Here is an 18,674-nt window from a genome sequence, read left to right on the forward strand (position 1 = left end):
GCACCAAACCCACCCAAAAGTGCTCCCTGAGAACCCTTGGTCCCTACCACAGCACCAAACCCACCCAAAAGTGCTCCCTGAGAGCCCCTGGTCCTTCCCCAGCACCACATCCACCCAAAAGTGCTCCCTGAGAGCCCCTGGCCCTTGGTCCCTACCCCAGTCCTGGGGAAATGTGAAATCAGAGCATCATGGAATGGTTTGGGTGGGAAGGGGCCTTAAATCCCACCCAGTGCCACCCCTGCCATGGCAGGGACCCCTTTTACACCTCCCAGTGTCCCAGGCTGCTCCTGGGACAGCATTTATTGTAATATTTAATTTCAGATGTGCAATGTTTGTCCCTTAATTAACATCTTCCCTTTTGCCATTTTGAATTGATTTCCTCCATTGTGTTTGTTACATTTTTTCTGTTGATTTTCCTTTCCCTCTGGAGCAAAAGCAAGCCTTGGGCCATCAGCCCTCCCTCCCAGCTCAGGGTCCCAGCAGGAACCACTCCTGCTGTGTTCCTGTATTTCTGTCTCAGGACCCTGCCCTGTGCCCCCACCCCACGTGTGTCAGGACCCTGTCCAGGTGAGTCAGGACCCTGCACAGGTGATTTGGGATCCTGCCCAGGTGAGTCAGGATCTTGCCCAGGTGATTTGGGATCCTGCCCAGGTGAGTCAGGATCTTGCCCAGGTGATTTGGGATCCTGTCCAGGTGTGTCAGGACCTTGCCCAGGTGTGTCAGGACCCTGCCCAGGTGATTTGGGATCCTGTCCAGGTGTGTCAGGATCCTGCCCAGGTGATTTGGGATCCTGTCCAGGTGAGTCAGGACCCTGCCCAGGTGATTTGGGATCCTGTCCAGGTGTGTCAGGACCCTGCCCAGGTGATTTGGGATCCTGTCCAGGTGTGTCAGGACCCTGCCCAGGTGAGTCAGGACCCTGCCCAGGTGATTTGGGATCCTGCCCAGGTGTTTAAGGATCCTGTCCAGGTGATTTGGGATCCTGTGCAGGTGAGTCAGGATCCTGCCCAGGTGATTTGGGACCCTGCCCAGGTGTAAGGATCTTGCCCAGGTGTGTCAGGATCCTGCCCAGGTGAGTCAGGACCCTGCCCAGGTGATTTGGGATCCTGCCCAGGTGAGTCAGGACCCTGCCCTGTGCCCCCTCCATTTCTGTGTCCCACCCCAGGTGTGTCAGGACCCTGCCCAGGTGATTTGGGACCCTGCCCAGGTGTGTCAGGACCCTGCCCAGGTGATTTGGGACCCTGCCCAGGTGAGTCAGGACCCTGCCCTGTCCCCCTCCACCCCGTGTCCCACCCCAGCCCAGGCTGGCACTGTCCCTGTCCCTGTCCCCTCAGCCCTGCACAGCTGCAGTTCAGGACGATCCCAGCCCTGCACAGGAGCTGTTGGATAATTTGGCAGCTGGGATTTGGTTAAACCCAGACACTGCAGCCCCCAGCCATGCCCAGGCTGCTCCTGCAGCAGCAAAGCTGTGCTGGAGATGAGCCCCAGGTCACTGTAGGAAAGGATTCCTTTCAATTCCCGTCTGGGACTCCAGTGTCTCTTTTATCACATCCCCGTTCCCAAAGAGGTGACAGTGCCTCTCCCAGGTGGCCAAACAGGGCTGAGCTGATGCATTTTCTGTCTTAAGTCATCGATTTTTGGATTCAGGTGCAAATCCAAGAGCTGGTTATGGATTTATGTTCCTTCTGAACAGGAGGAATTCATTGTTTCCTCAATCCCCCCAGTTCCTCGGAGCAATAGTTTTCCTTGTCACTCTGCAAATCTCTGTGGTGTCCTTGTGATGCCTCTTTAATAGTTTGTTTAGACTTTGTTTCAGAATCACAGGAAACTCTCACCTGAGCAAATCACACGCAGCAATTTTGTTGTTGAATATGACGAAGTGAGAGAAGGAGAGGGACACCAGTCAGTTGTTCCATGTCTCCGTTTCCCTGGTTTTGAAGCAGAGGGGCTGTCCCTGCGCAGGGAGCTCCTGCCCTGCTCCCTGCAGCTCCCACCCTCTGTGCTGTCTGTGCTCAGCCTGGGATGTGGATGTGCTCAGAGCACCGATCCAGCCGCAGGAACTCCGCCTTTGCCTTTTCCACCCCTCCAGCACAGCCCTCATTTCAGATTCCTCACTGCAGAAAATAAAGACTGAAATCAAATAATCTCTCAGCCATTGTGGGCACGCTCTGCAGGGTATTGGCAGTTAAATATCGAATTGACCACCCTGGGGTCAGCGGAGCACAGACCACTTCATTTCAGCTCCTGAAATATTGAACGCAGCCAGCTGCCAACGGGAGTAATTGCCCGTGCCCTTATTTGAGGTGTGGAGTGACAAGGGAAGATGAACTCTCTGCCTGGGGACGGGGGGAACTCTTCACCATTTGCATTGCCAAGAGCATCATCGAATCCTTTTGAACCTGGTGAAAGTGAGAACGCTGAGCCCGGGGGCTCCGGGGGAATTGCAGATGTGCATGGCTGCAGCAGCAGATGTGCATGGCTGCAGCAGCAGGTGTGCATGGCCCAGATGTGCATGGCCTGCATGAGCAGATGTGCATGGCCCAGATGTGCATGGCTGCTGCAGCAGAAGTGCATGGCTGCAGCAGCAGATGTGCACAGCCCAGCTGTGCATGGCTGCAGCAGCAGATGTGCATGGCCTGGATGTGCATGGCTGCAGCAGCAGATGTGCATGGCCCAGCTGTACATGGCTGCAGCAGCAGATGTGCATGGCCTGGATGTGCATGGCTGCAGCAGCAGATGTGCATGGCCCAGCTGTGCATGGCTGCAGCAGCAGATGTGCATGGCTGCAGCAGCAGATGTGCATGGCCCAGATGTGCATGCCCTGCAGCAGCAGAAGCGCGTGGTTGCAACAGGAGATGTGCATGGCCCAGATGTGCATGGCCTGCATGAGCAGATGTGCATAGCTCAGATGTGCATGGCTGCAGCAGCAGATGTGCATGGCTGCAGCAGCAGATGTGCATGGCCCAGCTGTGCATGGCTGCAGCAGCAGATGTGCATGGCTGCAGCAGCAGAGGCCGGAGCTCTCTCTCCTCAGCTGGGTTTGCACCGTGAGGTTCTGGTGGGGGCTGGCCCAGGCTGGAGCAGGGAGGAGGGTGAGGGTGCAGGAGCTGGGGAGGAAGGGCAGCAGGGACAGGTGAGCTGACCACAGCAACCCTTTCATTCCCTGTGCTGCGGGGAACTCAACCTGGAACCAGGCAGGGCTGGGGGACAGGGGTTTAAGGTCTGATTTTATTTCTCATTATCCTGCTCTGATTCAACCAATTAAGCTCATTTCCCTAAGTCCAATCTGTTTTACCCGTGCAGTGACTGCTGAGGGCTCTGCCCCTGCCCTGTTCTGCACCCATGACCTCTGCACAGCTTTGCCCTGCCCTGCCCTGCTCAGAACAGCAGGGATGGGGCAGCAGTGATGGAGCAGGGATGGAGCAGCAGTGATGGAGCAGCAGTGACACAGTGACACAATGACACAGTGATACAGTGACATGGTGACACAGCCCCACACCCCCACTCTGCCTATTCGGGTTCAGCAGTGACACGGTGACACGGTGACACAGCCCCACACCCCAGCTCTGCTCAGGTTCAGCAGTGACACAGTGATACGGTGACACAGTGACACAGTGACACAGCCCCACACCCCGGCTCTGCTCAGGTTCAGCAGTGACACAGTGATACGGTGACACAGTGACAGTGACACAGTGACACAGTGACACAGCCCCACACCCCGGCTCTGCCCGCTCAGGTTCAGCAGTGACACGGTGACACAGTGACAGTGACACAGTGACACGGTGACACAGTGACACAGTGACACAGCCCCACACCCCAGCTCTGCTCAGGTTCAGCAGTGACACAATGACACAGTGACACAGTGACAGTGACACAGTGACACAGTGACACAGTAACACAGCCCCACACACCCGCTCTGCCCGCTCAGGCTCAGCAGTGACACGGTGACACAGTGACAGTGACACAGTGACACGGTGACACAGTGACACAGTGACACAGTGACACAATGACACGGTGACACAGTGACACGGTGACACAGTGACACAGTGACACGGTGACACAGTGACACAGCCCCACACCCCACCTCTGCTCAGGTTCAGCAGTGACACCGATTCTCTCAGACGAAGGTGAAGCCTGTCCCTTGTCACAACCACAGCACAGACCCCAGGAGTGGCACTGCTGTGCTCTGGTGTCTGGGAGGAGGTGCAAGGTGACAGCCTGGTTCTAAACCTGGCCTAAACCTACAGACAGCTGGGAACTGAGCAGGGAAACCCTCCTGCTGTTCCCAGAGCCTGGCTTAAGGAGTCTCTGTCCCATGGACTCTGCAGGAGGTTTTATTTCAGCTCTGGGATCCACCTGAGCGCTGCAGTTCTAATTCCTTCTGCAGTGCCTTTAAGGACATTGCTCAGTGCCTGCCTGGGGCTGTCAGCACTGCTGGCATCACCCAACATGAAGGGCTGGCCTCAAAACCCTGCACGGCCAGACAAACATCCCCAGAACAGCCTGAGCCTCAGAGCTGACTGTGGGGTGGGTGTGAGACCTTGGCCCTGGTGACAGCACATTCCAGTGCCACCAGAGCTGCCTCAGAGGGAGCCAGGATTGGTGGGAACGGGTCCAGCCCCAGCTCTGCTGCAGCCCAAGGTCTGAGCGGGCTGGAGGCCACGAGGGCACGGCTGGCCCTGGAACAGAGGTGGCCTTTAGGACACAGGTGACCTTTAGGACACAGGTGACCCTAGGACACAGGTGGCCCTGGAACACAGGTGACTCTTAGTACAGAGGTGACTCTTAGGACACAGGTGACACTTGGGACACAGGTGACACTTAGGACACAGGTGACACTTAGTACAGAGGTGACACTTAGTACAGAGGTGACTCTTAGGACACAGGTGACACTTGGGACACAGGTGACCCTAGAACACAGGTGACTCTTAGGACACAGGTGACCTTAGGACACAGGTGGCCCTTAGGACACAGGTGACCCTAGAACACAGATGACCCTTAGGACACAGGTGACCCTTGGGACACAGGTGATGGTGACACTCAGCACACAGAGCAGGGCTCTGGGGATGAGCCCCCACCCCAGTTTCCTGAGGGCAGGAGAACTCAAAGCTCTGCAGATGAACTGCTGGTGCCTGACTGTGAGCCAGGGCAGCACTGCGATCCAGAGGAGGGCTGAGCCAGCCTGCAGTGAGAGCTGGGCTGGGCTGAAATAAAGAGCTCCTGTGACAAACCCAGCCTGCTCTGCTGCCTTCGGAGATGTCCTGCATGGGGAATCCATGGGATTGGAGTCAGTGACACGTGGAGGGGTGAGTAAAGGGAGACAAAAACAATTCCAGCTAAAAATGATCTGATCAGCTCAAGTGGGTAAAGCCTTGTCATGTTCTGTCCCAGGTATTATCAGCAAAGGTTTATTTCTCACCAAACCCCTCGTGTCAGTTAAACAAGCAGGGTTTTATTTCACTTTTATGAGCCAAAGCACATGGAAAGCCCTGCCCTGTGACAAATGGGACCTGTTCCATCCCAGCCTCCATCACCAGCCTCCCCTGGGTGCTCCCTCCCCATTCCTGTGACACAGGGCTGCACAGGGACACTGTCTTGGCTCCCCAGGACCCTCCCAGTTCATTATCAGCATTTCTGGGAAGAGCCAGTAGCAACAAAACCCATTTTCCTCCATTTTTCTCCCTGCGCTGACCTTCTGAGTCAATATGTGTGTCTGGATCAATAAACTGAGCCTGTGCCTGCAGGCAGGGAAGGGAGGAAGGGAGGAGGAATGAAGGAAGGGAGGGAGGGAGGAATGAGGGAGAAATGAAAGGAGGAATGAAGGGAGGAAGGAAGGGGGCAATGAAGGAGAAATGAAGGAGAAATGAAGGAGAAATGAAGGAGGAAGGAAGGAGGAATGAAGGAGGAAGGAAGGAGGAATTTCTCCTGCCATGATGCTGAAGTGATGGGGGAACCAGGAGAGGGGAGACAACACTGTCACAGATCAGTGTGAGTGTCACAGGTCACTGCCACTGTCACAGTTCACTGTCACAGTTCAGTGTCACAGTCACTGTCACAAATCAGTGTCACTGTCACTGTCACTGATCAGTGTCCCTGTCACTGTCACTGTCACTCTCACAGGTCACTGTCACTGTCACTAGTCACTGTCACTCTCACAGATCACTGTCACTGTCACTGTCACAGATCACTGTCACTGTCACAGATCAGTGTCACTGTCACAGGTCACTGTCACTCTCACAGATCAGTGTCACTGTCACTGTCACAGTTCACTGTCACAGTCAGTCACAGGTCACTGTCACTGTCACAGATCAGTGTCACTGTCACTGTCACTGTCAAAGATCAGTGTCACTGTCACTATCACAGGTCACTGTCACTGTCACTGTCACAGGTCACTGTCACTGTCACTGTCAAAGATCAGTGTCACAGTCACTATCACAGATCACTGTCACTGTCACTGTCACAGATCAGTGTCACAGGTCACTATCACAGGTCACTGTCACTCTCACAGGTCACTGTCACTGTCACTGTCACTGTCACTGTCACTGTCACAGGTCACTGTCACTGTCACTGTCAAAGATCAGTGTCACAGTCACTATCACAGATCACTGTCACTGTCACTGTCACTGTCACAGATCAGTGTCACAGGTCACTATCACAGGTCACTGTCACTGTCACTCTCACAGGTCATTGTCACTGGTCACTGTCACAGATCAATGTCATAGGTCACTGTCACAGGTCACTGTCACTGTCACTGTCAAAGATCAGTGTCACTGTCACTATCACAGGTCACTGTCACTATCACTGTCACTCTCACAGGTCATTGTCACCGGTCACTGTCACAGATCAGTGTCACTGTCACTATCACTATCACTATCACTGCCACTATCACAGGTCACTGTCACTGTCACTGTTACTGTCACTGTCACAGATCAGTGTCACTGTCACTGTCACTGTCACTGTCACTGGTCAGTGTCACTGTCACAGGTCACTGTCACTATCACTGTCACTGTCACTGTCACTGTCACTGTGACTGTCACAGGTCACTGTCACTGTCACTGTCACAGATCAGTGTCACTGTCACAGATCAGTGTCACTGTCACAGGTCACTGTCACAGGTCACTGTCACTGTCACAGATCAGTGTCACTGTCACTCTCACAGGTCACTGTCACTCTCACTGTCACTGTCACTGTCACTGTCACAGATCAGTGTCACTGTCACAGGTCACTGTCACTCTCATTATCACTGTCACTGTCACAGATCAGTGTCACCGGTCACTGTCACTGTCACAGATCAGTGTCACAGGTCACTCTCACAGGTCACTGTCACAGTCACAGGTCACTGTCACTGTCACAGATCAGTGTCACAGTCACTATCACAGGTCACTGTCACTGTCACTGTCACAGGTCACTGTCACAGGTCAGTGTCAGAGGTCACTGTCAGAGGTCACTGTCACTGTCACTGGTCAGTGTCATTGTCACTGTCACTGTCATTGTCACTGGTCACTATCACTGTCACAGGTCACTGTCACTGTCACAGATCAATGTCACAGGTCACTGTCACAGGTCACTATCACTGCCACTGTCACAGTTCACTGTCACTGTCACTGGTCAGTGTCATTGTCACTGTCACTGTCACTGGTCACTTCATTGTACTTCTGGCTGCAGAAAGGAATGGGATATTTCATACTCCAGTCTTTTGGAGGGGTGGGAAGGAGCACGATTGGAATGTAAGGATCCTGTGTTCTGTAGCTATTTTTGGAGCCATTTGCAGAAGGATGAGTAAGAAGTGACTGCCTCATTAAATAAACCAGGAGGGTATTTTTGTCTTTAATGGTTTTGTCTATGCTTAGCTGGTACCTAAAGAAATGAAAAACGGAACAATACACAAACCACATCAGTATTGTTCATCCTGTAGCTCCCACAAACTCAGCCACAGCAGCTTTCAGCTGGATTTCCTGGCTGGAGGGCAGTGCCAGGTTGAGCAGAGCCCAGCACTGTGCCAGGACAGATCTCCCATTCCCTGGGCACCACAACTCCCTCTCCTCCCAAAAACTTCACAGCTTTACCCAACTTTACATTTCCATTTTCCTAGTTTACAACAAGCCACTTGAAATAAACTGGCTCCCACGAAATAACCTCAGGTCTATTTTTCTTCAAGTATTCATTCTTTTTCCTCAATTTCTTGACATCCTGTGACCCGTGTGTGGAACAGGCTGTGGAAAACTCTGCAGCTTTCATTTGCAAACTTGTTCAGCTTAAAAGGAAGAAAAATGAGCCATAAATGCTGGAATAAATTCCATCAAGAAATGGTTGAGGAAAACACTCTGTAGCTGAGTAGTGTGGTGTGAATCATTAACCCAGCTCTCTGAAGAAGTGTCTCTACAGGGGAGCAACCTTGGAACACCCCCCACACCTGGGGTCACACCTGGAGCCCCCAGCAGTGACCCTGAACTCCTTTGGGGTTTGTTCCCATCTCCTGGGGTCACACCTGGAGTCCCAGCAGTGACCCAGACTCATTCTGGGTTTGTTCCCATCTCCTGGGGTCACACCTGGAGCCCCAGCAGTGTCTCAGGCTCATTTGGGGTTTGTTCCATCTCCATCTCCTGGGGTCACACCTGGAGCCCCCAGCAGTGTCTCAGGCTCATTTGGGGTTTGTTCCCATCTCCTGGGGTCACACCTGGAGCCCCCAGCAGTGTCTCAGACTCATTTGGGGTTTGTTCCCATCTCCTGGGGTCACACACGAGCCCCCAGCAGGGACTCAGACTCATTCTGGGTTTGTTCCCATCTCCTGGGGTCACACCTGGAGCCCCCAGCAGGGACCCAGACTCATTCTGGGTTTGTTCCATCTCCTGGGGTCACACCTGGAGCCCCAGCAGGGACTCAGACTCATTCTGGATTTGTCCCCATCTCCTGGGGTCACACATGAGCCCCCAGCAGGGACCCAGACTCATTCTGGGTTTGTTCCATCTCCTGGGGTCACACCTGGAGCCCCCAGCAGTGTCTCAGACTCATTCTGGGTTTGTTCCATCTCCTGGGGTCACACCTGGAGCCCCCAGCAGTGTCTCAGACTCATTCTGGGTTTGTTCCATCTCCTGGGGTCACACCTGGAGCCCCAGCAGGGACTCAGACTCATTCTGGGTTTGTCCCCATCTCCTGGGGTCACACCTGGAGCCCCAGCAGGGACTCAGACTCATTCTGGATTTGTCCCCATCTCCTGGGGTCACACCTGGAGCCCCCAGCAGGGACTCAGACTCATTCTGGATTTGTTCCCATCTCCTGGGGTCACACCTGGAGCCCCAGCAGGGACCCAGACTCATTCTGGGTTTGTTCCCATCTCCTGGGGTCACACACGAGCCCCAGCAGGGACCCAGAACTCATTTGGGGTTTGTTCCATCTCCATTTCCTGGGGTCACATATGATTCCCAGCAGTCTCTCAGACTCATTCTGGGTTTGTTCCCATCTCCTGGGGTCACACCTGGAGCCCCCAGCAGTGACCCAGACTCATTCTGGGTTTGTTCCCATCTCCTGGGGTCACACCTGGAGCCCCCAGCAGGGACCCAGACTCATTCTGGGTTTGTTCCCATCTCCTGGGGTCACACACGAGCCCCCAGCAGGGACCCAGACTCATTCTGGGTTTGTTCCCATCTCCTGGGGTCACACACGAGCCCCCAGCAGGGACTCAGACTCATTCTGGTTTGTTCCATCTCCATCCCCCAGCTGGATCCCCCTTCGAGGGGAGCTGGGCTGAGGCTGCAGGAGCAGGGCAGGGCTGGGTTGGAGCAGGGAAATCCTGAGCTCTGCTCACCCCCCTGGCCATCAGAGCTCTGGGCTGGGTCAGGGTGGGGATCAATGGTCTGGGAGGGCCTTTCCAAGCTCGGGGGTTCTGGGACCCCCAGGGCACGGCCAGGGATGCCCAGAGTCACACCCAGAGATCCCAGCAGCTCGGGCTGCTTGAACAGGACACAGGCTGGTGCATTTTGGGTTCAGAGGATATGGATTGGTGTTTTGAGAGGCGTTTTTTAAAATATATTTTATTACCAGTTTCATTGAAGTGTAAAACATAAGAGATGTAAAACTCTACGCCATTCTATCAGAAGCTGAGTTATTTCCTGGTTCCAATACATTATAAATGTTTTTCAGCCACATTGTGTTTTTTGCCACACAATGGTGCTAATACTTCTAACACCAATCCCTGATTATATTACTCCACGTGGTCTTGCCACAATGCATTTTTTACATCTCTAATTCTCCAAAGTATCTGATCTTTTGGCAAGGCCATCGTTTGAAACTTGTTTCTAGTTCATTCTCGCTCTCAACAATGTCATTTTCACTTCATGGCCTTTCCAAGCCAGCACACCTGAACTCAGTACAGGCTGTGTGAGCTTTCAGTCAGGCTTTGAGAACCCTTTACAAATCCATTCATAATTAAATAAATGATTAGAAATGTCCCACCCGCCTGGGCAGAGCTCGGAGCTGAGCCCGGCAGCAGAGCTGAGCTTTAGCTGGGCTCAGCCTGGCAGTGGGAGATGCTCCAGGAGCAGGAGAGCCCGGCAGCAGAGCTGAGCTTTAGCTGGGCTCAGCCTGGCGGTGGGACATGCTCCAGGAGCAGGAGAGCCCGGCAGCAGAGCTGAGCTTTAGCTGGGCTCAGCCTGGCAGTGGGAGATGCTCCGGGAGCAGGAGGAGAGCCCAGCAGCAGAGCTGAGCTTTAGCTGGGCTCAGCCTGGCAGTGGGAGATGCTCCGGGAGCAGGAGGAGAGCCCGGCAGCAGAGCTGAGCTTTAGCTGGGCTCAGCCTGGCAGTGGGAGATGCTCCAGGAGCAGGAGAGCCCAGCAGCAGAGCTGAGCTTTAGCTGGGCTCAGCCTGGCAGTGGGAGATGCTCCAGGAGCAGGAGAGCCCAGCAGCAGAGCTGAGCTTTAGCTGGGCTCAGCCTGGCAGTGGGAGATGCTCCAGGAGCAGGAGGAGAGCCCGGCAGCAGCAGGAGAGCCCAGCAGCCAGCAGGAGCTCAGGCGTGTCGGGGGAGCCTCTCCAGCCCAGATTGAGCTGTTTTCCAGCTCATTTGAGCCACACTCCTCGGGGCAGAGAGACAGGCAGCTTGGCTCGCTGTGGGTGAAGGGGCAGGCAGCGAGCAGGAGAGGATTTCTCCCCCTCCACCTGTTCTTCACTCCCAAGATCACTTATCTCCAAAGAAAATTGTGTGTTCTGAAAGCAGATTAATGGATATAAATCACGAGAATGACACCAGCAGTTCTGCTCAGTGGCATCAGGGGGTTCAGTCTGGTTCATGTGGATGACTTTTGTTTTAAATATATCACTGAAAACAATCTACATAAAATATATGCTGGGATTCAAATCAGAATAAACATCGTGCAGAAAGGACAAAGTTTGGTTAGGCCCTGGAAATGCAAATCTGCATTTCAAATGAGCTGGGTGGAGATGAGCAGCAGAGGGCCTGGTGAGGAGCAGCGGGATTAAATTTGGGAAATATGGAAGGGATGGATCCTTTGAGAAATGTGATCCTGGAAGGGATGGATAAATTTGGGAAATGTGATCCTGGGAGAGATGGATCCATTGGGAAATGTGATCCTGGGAGAGATGGATCCTTTGGGAAATGTGATCCTGGAGGAGATGGATCTTTAGGGAAATGTGATCCTGGGAGAGATGGATCCTTTGGGAAATGTGATCCTGGGAGAGATGGATCCTTTGGGAAATGTGATCCTGGGAGAGATGGATCCTTTGGGAAATGTGACCCTGGAAGAGATGGATCCTTTGGGAAATGTGATCCTGGGAGAGATGGATCCTTTGGGAAATGTGATCCTGGAGGAGATGGATCCTTTGGGAAATGTGATCCTGGGAGAGATGGATCCTTTGGGAAATGTGATCCTGGGAGAGATGGATCCTTTGGGAAATGTGATCCTGGGAGAGATGGATCTTTAGGGAAATGTGATCCTGGGAGAGATGGATCTTTAGGGAAATGTGATCCTGGGAGAGATGGATCCTTTGGGAAATGTGATCCTGGGAGAGATGGATCCTTTGGGAAATGTGATCTTGGAAGAGATGGATCTTTAGGGAATTGTGATCCTGGGAGAGATGGATCCTTTGGGAAATGTGATCCTGGGAGAGATGGATCCTTTGGGAAATGTGATCCTGGGAGAGATGGATCCTTTGGGAAATGTGATCCTGGGACAGATGGATCCTTTCTGAGGGGGCTTCTCACTGCAGAACCCCAGGGTGAGAATTCCCTGGGGAAACTGGAAGTGCCAAAGGAAATGCCTTGTGACAAGAGGGCTCAGAAGGGACTGCAGGGCTCAGGCACAGGGACACTGGGGACAGGGACAGGGACACTGGGACCAGGGTGTCACTGGGGTGTCTGTGACTCCTGTCCCAGCAGAGGGGCTGGGGTGGCACCCAGAGCCAGGGGACACATGGAGCTGCCACCTCTGCTTCCCACAGGGACACAGGCAGGGAGTGGGAGTGCCTGGATTAAACACTGCACAGCCAGAGAGCATTTACAGGGACTGCAGGGGAGCTGAGAGGGATGGAGGGACAGGACACAGGGAATGGCTTCACTGCCAGAGGGCAGGGATGGGTGGGATGTTGGGAATTGGGAATTCCTGGCTGGGCTGGAATTGCCAGAGCAGCTGTGGCTGCCCCTGGATCCCTGGCAGTGCCCAAGGCCAGGCTGGACACTGGGGCTGGAGCAACCTGGGACAGTGGGAGGGGTCCCTGCCCATCCAGGGGTGGCTCTGGGTGGGATTTCAGGTCCCTTTAACCCAAACCAGTGTGGGATCCCTGCTCCTGTACAAGAAGGATGGTACTGTAGGGTTTTCTCTATTCTCATATTTTCCTTGGGGAAGTTTCTTAAAATATTTCCGATTGCAGGGTAATTTTCCATTGGAAATGGTAAATTATTGGGAGCTTTGCACACACAATGGAGTTTCCATTTCAGCTTATCAAAAAGAGCACAAGCAACCACACTGTGAAAAAAAATAAATCCCAGAGTAAAGAGTAGGAAGTGGTTTTGACTAAGATGGAGTGCATTATGCTGAGGTGGGGTGTGGGAGAGGGTTTTAGAGAAATCAGTCATCCTTTCCTGGCTTTTGTTTGTGAGTGCTAGGGAAGCAGGGGCTGTTAGGGCAGCCTTTGGAGTGGTTTATGAGGCAGAACAGCAGGAGCAGATGTGCTGGAGAGGTTTACATGGATTAACCTGTACCCTGCAGCAGCCAGGGCTCCTGCCCCCCTTCAGCTCCTCCTTTTGTCCCCTCCTCACACCCGCACGGATCCCCAGCTCCCACACATCCCCTTCAGCGGGCAGGACAGGGGCCCGAGGAGCTGAGCCCTCCTGAACACAGCCCTGCCCGGAGCTGTGAGCACATCCTGGTGTTCCTGGGGATGGCATTGCCATCCTGGGACAGCATCCTGGGGACAGCATCCTGGGACAGCATCCTGGGACAGCATCACCATCTTGGGACAGCATCACCATCCTGGGACAGCATCACCCTCCTGGGACAGCATCCTGGGGACAGCATCCTGGGACAGCATCCTGGGACAGCATTGCCATCCTGGGACAGCATCACCATCCTGGGACAGCATCCTGGGACAGCATCACCATCCTGGGACAGCATCTCCATCCTGGGACAGCATCCTGGGACAGCATCTCCATCCTGGGACAGCATCCTGGGACAGCATCCTGGGACAGCATCTCCATCCTGGGACAGCATCCTGGGGACAGCATCCCCCTCCTGGGACAGCATCCTGGGACAGCATCCTGGGACAGCATCCTGGGACAGCATTGCCATCCTGGGGACAGCATCTCCATCCTGGGACAGCATCTCCATCCTGGGACAGCATCCTGGGACAGCATCACCATCCTGGGACCTTCCTGGGGACAGCATCACCCTCCTGGGACAGCATCACCCTCCTGGGACAGCCCAGGGACAGGGCACGGGACAGGGGCTGGGACTGCCAAGGGGTGCAGCCAGAGCCTGAGAGGATGAACAGAGGGAGAACAGCTCCAAAAGTGTGGGATCAGCTCAGAGCTGGCAGGGCCTGAAGGGATCCAGGAGAGCTGGAGAGGGGCTGGGGACAGGGTCAGGGACAGGACACAGGGAATGGCTTCACTGCCAGAGGGCAGGGATGGGTGGGATGTTGGGAATTGGGAATTCCTGGCTGGGCTGGAATTGCCAGAGCAGCTGTGGCTGCCCCTGGATCCCTGCAATGCCCAAGGCCAGGCTGGACACTGGGGACAGTGGGAGGGGTCCCTGCCCATCCAGGGGTGCCTCTGTGTGGGATTTGAATCCCTCCCAGCCCAAGCACTCAGTGAATCTGTGATGGGCACTGAGAGGATTCTCCTGTGCCATTCCCGTACCTGGTGAGGGCTCAGACTGGCACAGGAGCCTGTCAGGAGCTGGGTGGGGCTGGGGTGATGGGTGGTATTTGCTGTCCCTCCAGCAGTGACATTTGCTGTCCCCTCAGCAGCTCTGGCTGGGAGTACAGATGTGATTTTCAGCTCTCAGAGCTGCTCTGCCCTGAGCACTAGGGCTGAGGGCGCTGGGGCAGGGACTCAGGAGGGAGGAGCAGAGCGCTCAGTGACCCTCCCCGAGTGCCTGGAGCAGAGCTCAGCACTCTGCTGCCACATGCAGCCACCACAGCCCTCGGTGACTGTGGCATCCCACAGGGAAAATTGAAATAATCCCCGTTCTTCAGATGCAGAACAAGAAGCACTTCCAGAGCCCTGAACCCTCGCAGGAGACCCAGAGGGAGCCCTGGGGCAGAGGGAGGCTGTGACCTGGCACTGCAGGGACCCTTTGTACCCCCTGTGAGCAGGGCAGGAGCAGGGACAGGGACAGGGATGGGACAGGAACAGGGACAGGGATGGGACAGGGACAGGGACAGGGATGGTTCAGGGACAGGGACAGGGACAGGGACGGGACAGGGACAGGGACAGGGATGGGACAGAGATGGGACAGGGACAGGGATGGGACAGGGACAGGGATGGGACAGAGATGGGACAGGGACAGGGACAAGGACAGGGACAGGGATGGGACAGAGATGGGACAGGGACAGGGACAAGGACAGGGACAGGGATGGGACAGAGATGGGACAGGGACGGGACAGGGACAGGGATGGGACAGGGACAGGGATGGGACAGGAACAGGGACAGGGATGGGACAGGGATGGGACAGGGACATGGACAGGGACAGGGACTGGGACAGGGATGGGACAGGGACAGGGACAGGGATGGGACAGGGACAGCTCCGGGCAGCCCGGGGGGCACACACACACATCAGGAGCTGCTGGGCACAAATCCAGCTGGGACACGAGCCCCAGCCTCCCTGGGATCACAGTTCCCAGAGTTATGGATCAGCTGGGAATGAGCTGGGACATCCCAAACCCAGCACGGGAGCAGCTCCACAGCCCGGCTGGGAGAGCCACCCCAGCTAATCCACATCATCAGCTATTCCAAATATCCCTCCCCAGAGGTGCTGGCACTGCCCAGCTCCCAGGGAATGGTGACATTCCCAAGAGATGATTCCTCCAGGGGAGTTGGGACACCAGGGATCCCAGGGTGGGATTTGGGGGGTCTGGGCAGGGCCAGGGGCTGGATCTGATCTGTGTGAGCCCCAAAACATCCACAGCAGCACAGGTTATCCGGAGCAGGAGATGCTGTGGCTGTCAGATGTCACAGAGAGGAGCCAGCCTGGCTGCACCCCCGGGCATCCCCACAGCCAGGGCTCCCTCCCTGCAGCCCCTCGATGTCCCCTGTGCCAGCAGCAAGGGACAGCAGGGACCCAGCACAGGGCTCCAGACACTGCCCTGGGCTGAGATCTCCAAAAACCTGAGCACTGCTCAGTGCTGTAAAGTTGTTTATTGGGAGGGCACACAGGGCCACAAGGCAGAGTCCCCAGTGCTCAAACTTTCAGCACAGATCACAAATAGGAGAAAATTCCCAAATGGAAGAGAAGTCCCAAATAGAAGGAAAGTCCCAAATAGAAGAAAAGTCCCAAATAGAAGGAAAGTCCCAAACAGAAGAGAAGTCCCAAATAGAAGAAAAGTCCCAAACAGAAGAAAAGTCCCAAATAGAAGAGAAGTCCCAAATAGAAGAGAAGTCCCAAGTAGAAGAGAAGTCCCAAACAGAAGAAAAGTCCCAAATAGAAGAGAAGTCCCAAATACAAGAGAAGTCCCAAATAGAAGAAAAGTGCCAAACAGAAGAAATTCCCAAATAGAAGAGAAGTCCCCATCAGAAGGAGAAGCTGCAGCTGGTGCAGTCTCGACATGCAGAAGCTCCCTGCTCTTTTCTTCTTGTTCTTCCTCCCCTTCCCGTGGTGCTAGTGATGATGATGGTGGTGGAGGAAGAGAGTGAGAGCTCTCACTGCAATGCAGATTCTTATTTACAAATCACCCAGTGAGCTGAAAACACAAACCTGAAGCATTTCTTCTGAAGCTATCAGAATTCTGGTTCCATAATACAAAAGTTTACTTCTAATCTGCACATGTGGGCTCTCTGTTCTACCTGAGAAATGTGAGCACTGTTCTTACTGTGTTTGTACTATGTCTAAAACTGTGTTTTGGACTTCTCACTGAAACTTCCTTTTGAAGCTTGTTTTTGTTTCTGAGCTCTCACTGAAGCTTGTTTTTGAAGCTTGTTTTTTACACTAGATTCTAAGGATTTTGCACTCTAAAGCACTTAAAACACATTCTTGCTTACTTAAAGATTTATACTTCTACTTCATATCTATGCAACTTAATAATATTTCTACTTACTTAAAACCAAATCTTGCACCTCTATTTCACGTCTGTGTGGCTTAATATATTTTGATTTCTCTAGAGTTTAATGGAAATCCTGCATTTGGGTCTGTCTCAGAGAACTCTGTTGTTCACACCCCAACAGGGGCTCCATGTTCCAGCCAAAACCCCCCCCAAAAGGAGTTTGGGTTCTTTCCACAGCCCCAGCCAGCCCTGGGGCAGCTGAGAGACTCCTGGGCAGTGCAGGGGCTCTGGGGGCTGGAGATGACCCAAAGGGTCTGAGACCCCAGGTGTGACCACAGCATTGTCCAGGGGTGTTCTGTGGGTGCAGAGCCCCCTGAGCCCCCAAGGCTGGGTGGGGATGGCCCAGGCAGCTCCTGCCCACACCAGGACCTGCCCAGGTGGGTTTGGGACCAGACTCTGCCCAGGTGCATCCAAAGCCCTCCAGGAATGGGAGGTTTTGGCACAAAAATCTTTTTTTTGGCTCTTCCTCGGGAGAGCTCTGCAGCCCCAGTGCAGGACAGAGAACAGAGAACTGAGCTGGGTCACAGAGCACAGCCCTGGCAATCCATCAGTAATCAATCAATCAATCCATCAATCAGTAAATCAATCAATCAATCAGTAAATCAATCAATCAATCAATACATTAATAAATCAATCAATCAATCAATCAGTAAATCAATCAATCAGTAAATCAATCAATCAATCAGTAAATCAATCAATCAATACATTAATAAATCAATCAATCAATCAGTAAATCAATCAATCAGTAAATCAATCAATCAATCCATTAATAAATCAATCAATCAATCAGTAAATCAATCAATCAATACATTAATAAATCAATCAATCAGTAAATCAATCAATCAGTAAATCAATCAATCAATACATTAATAAATCAATCAATCAATCAGTAAATCAATCAATCAGTAATCAATCAATCAGTAAATCAATCAATCAATCAATACATTAATCAATCAATCAATCAGTAAATCAATCAATCAGTAAATCAATCAGTAATCAATCAATCAATCAGTAAATCAATCAATCAATACATTAATAAATCAATCAATCAATACATTAATAAATCAATCAATCAATCAGTAAATCAATCAATCAGTAAATCAATCAATCAGTAATCAATCAATCAGTAAATCAATCAATCAATCAATCAATCCATTAATCAATCAATCAATCAATCAGTAAATCAATCAATCAATCAATCAATCAATCAATCAATCCATTAATAAATCATTCAATCAATCAATTGCCCCTGGGCACCAACAGGACAGGTTCAGCACAGAGCACTGAGTGTGTCTCCAGCACTTTCAGACAGCTCGAGATTTCAATGCCTGGAGCCAAATCCACCTCTTGAATGAAAAAGAGATGATTCATTTTCCTTCACCTTATTCAGGGGATTTTAGATAGCTTTTTTTCCCCGCCTGATTGAACAGCCTCATTTTTTGTTTTACTTTGCATTCTTTGCTTTTTATTTTTTTCTTTATTTCTCTTTCAGTACCATGAAAGTCTAAAGAAAGAATCGAGACAGGGAGGAAAATATTAAATATTAGGTAGCAGTGAAATTAGATCTCTCTATTAAATTAAACAAAATTAATCATTTCTATATCTAACCTAAACTACCCATGCAAAGTTCTCATTTTCTCTGCAAATCTTTTTCCATGAATAATAACAATGCACAGCCACCGTGGCTCCTGATGCTTGAAGAAACAGAAAAGCCAGGTTTTATTGATCCTCAGGACAAATAAATCCTCTCTGGGGCTGCAGTCGGGTTTCCAGGGATGATTTGTTGGTTTTAGGGATTGCTCCCAGCCCTCCTTGCTGCAGGGTCAGCTCTGAGTCAGAGCCAGGGGGAGCCCAGAGCTCCCAGGGCAGCCAGGACACTGCTGACCCAAACTGGGCACACCCTGCTGACCC

The sequence above is a fragment of the Catharus ustulatus genome, chromosome 6, assembly GCF_009819885.2.
Source record: "Catharus ustulatus isolate bCatUst1 chromosome 6, bCatUst1.pri.v2, whole genome shotgun sequence".
Classification (NCBI taxonomy): domain Eukaryota; kingdom Metazoa; phylum Chordata; class Aves; order Passeriformes; family Turdidae; genus Catharus; species Catharus ustulatus.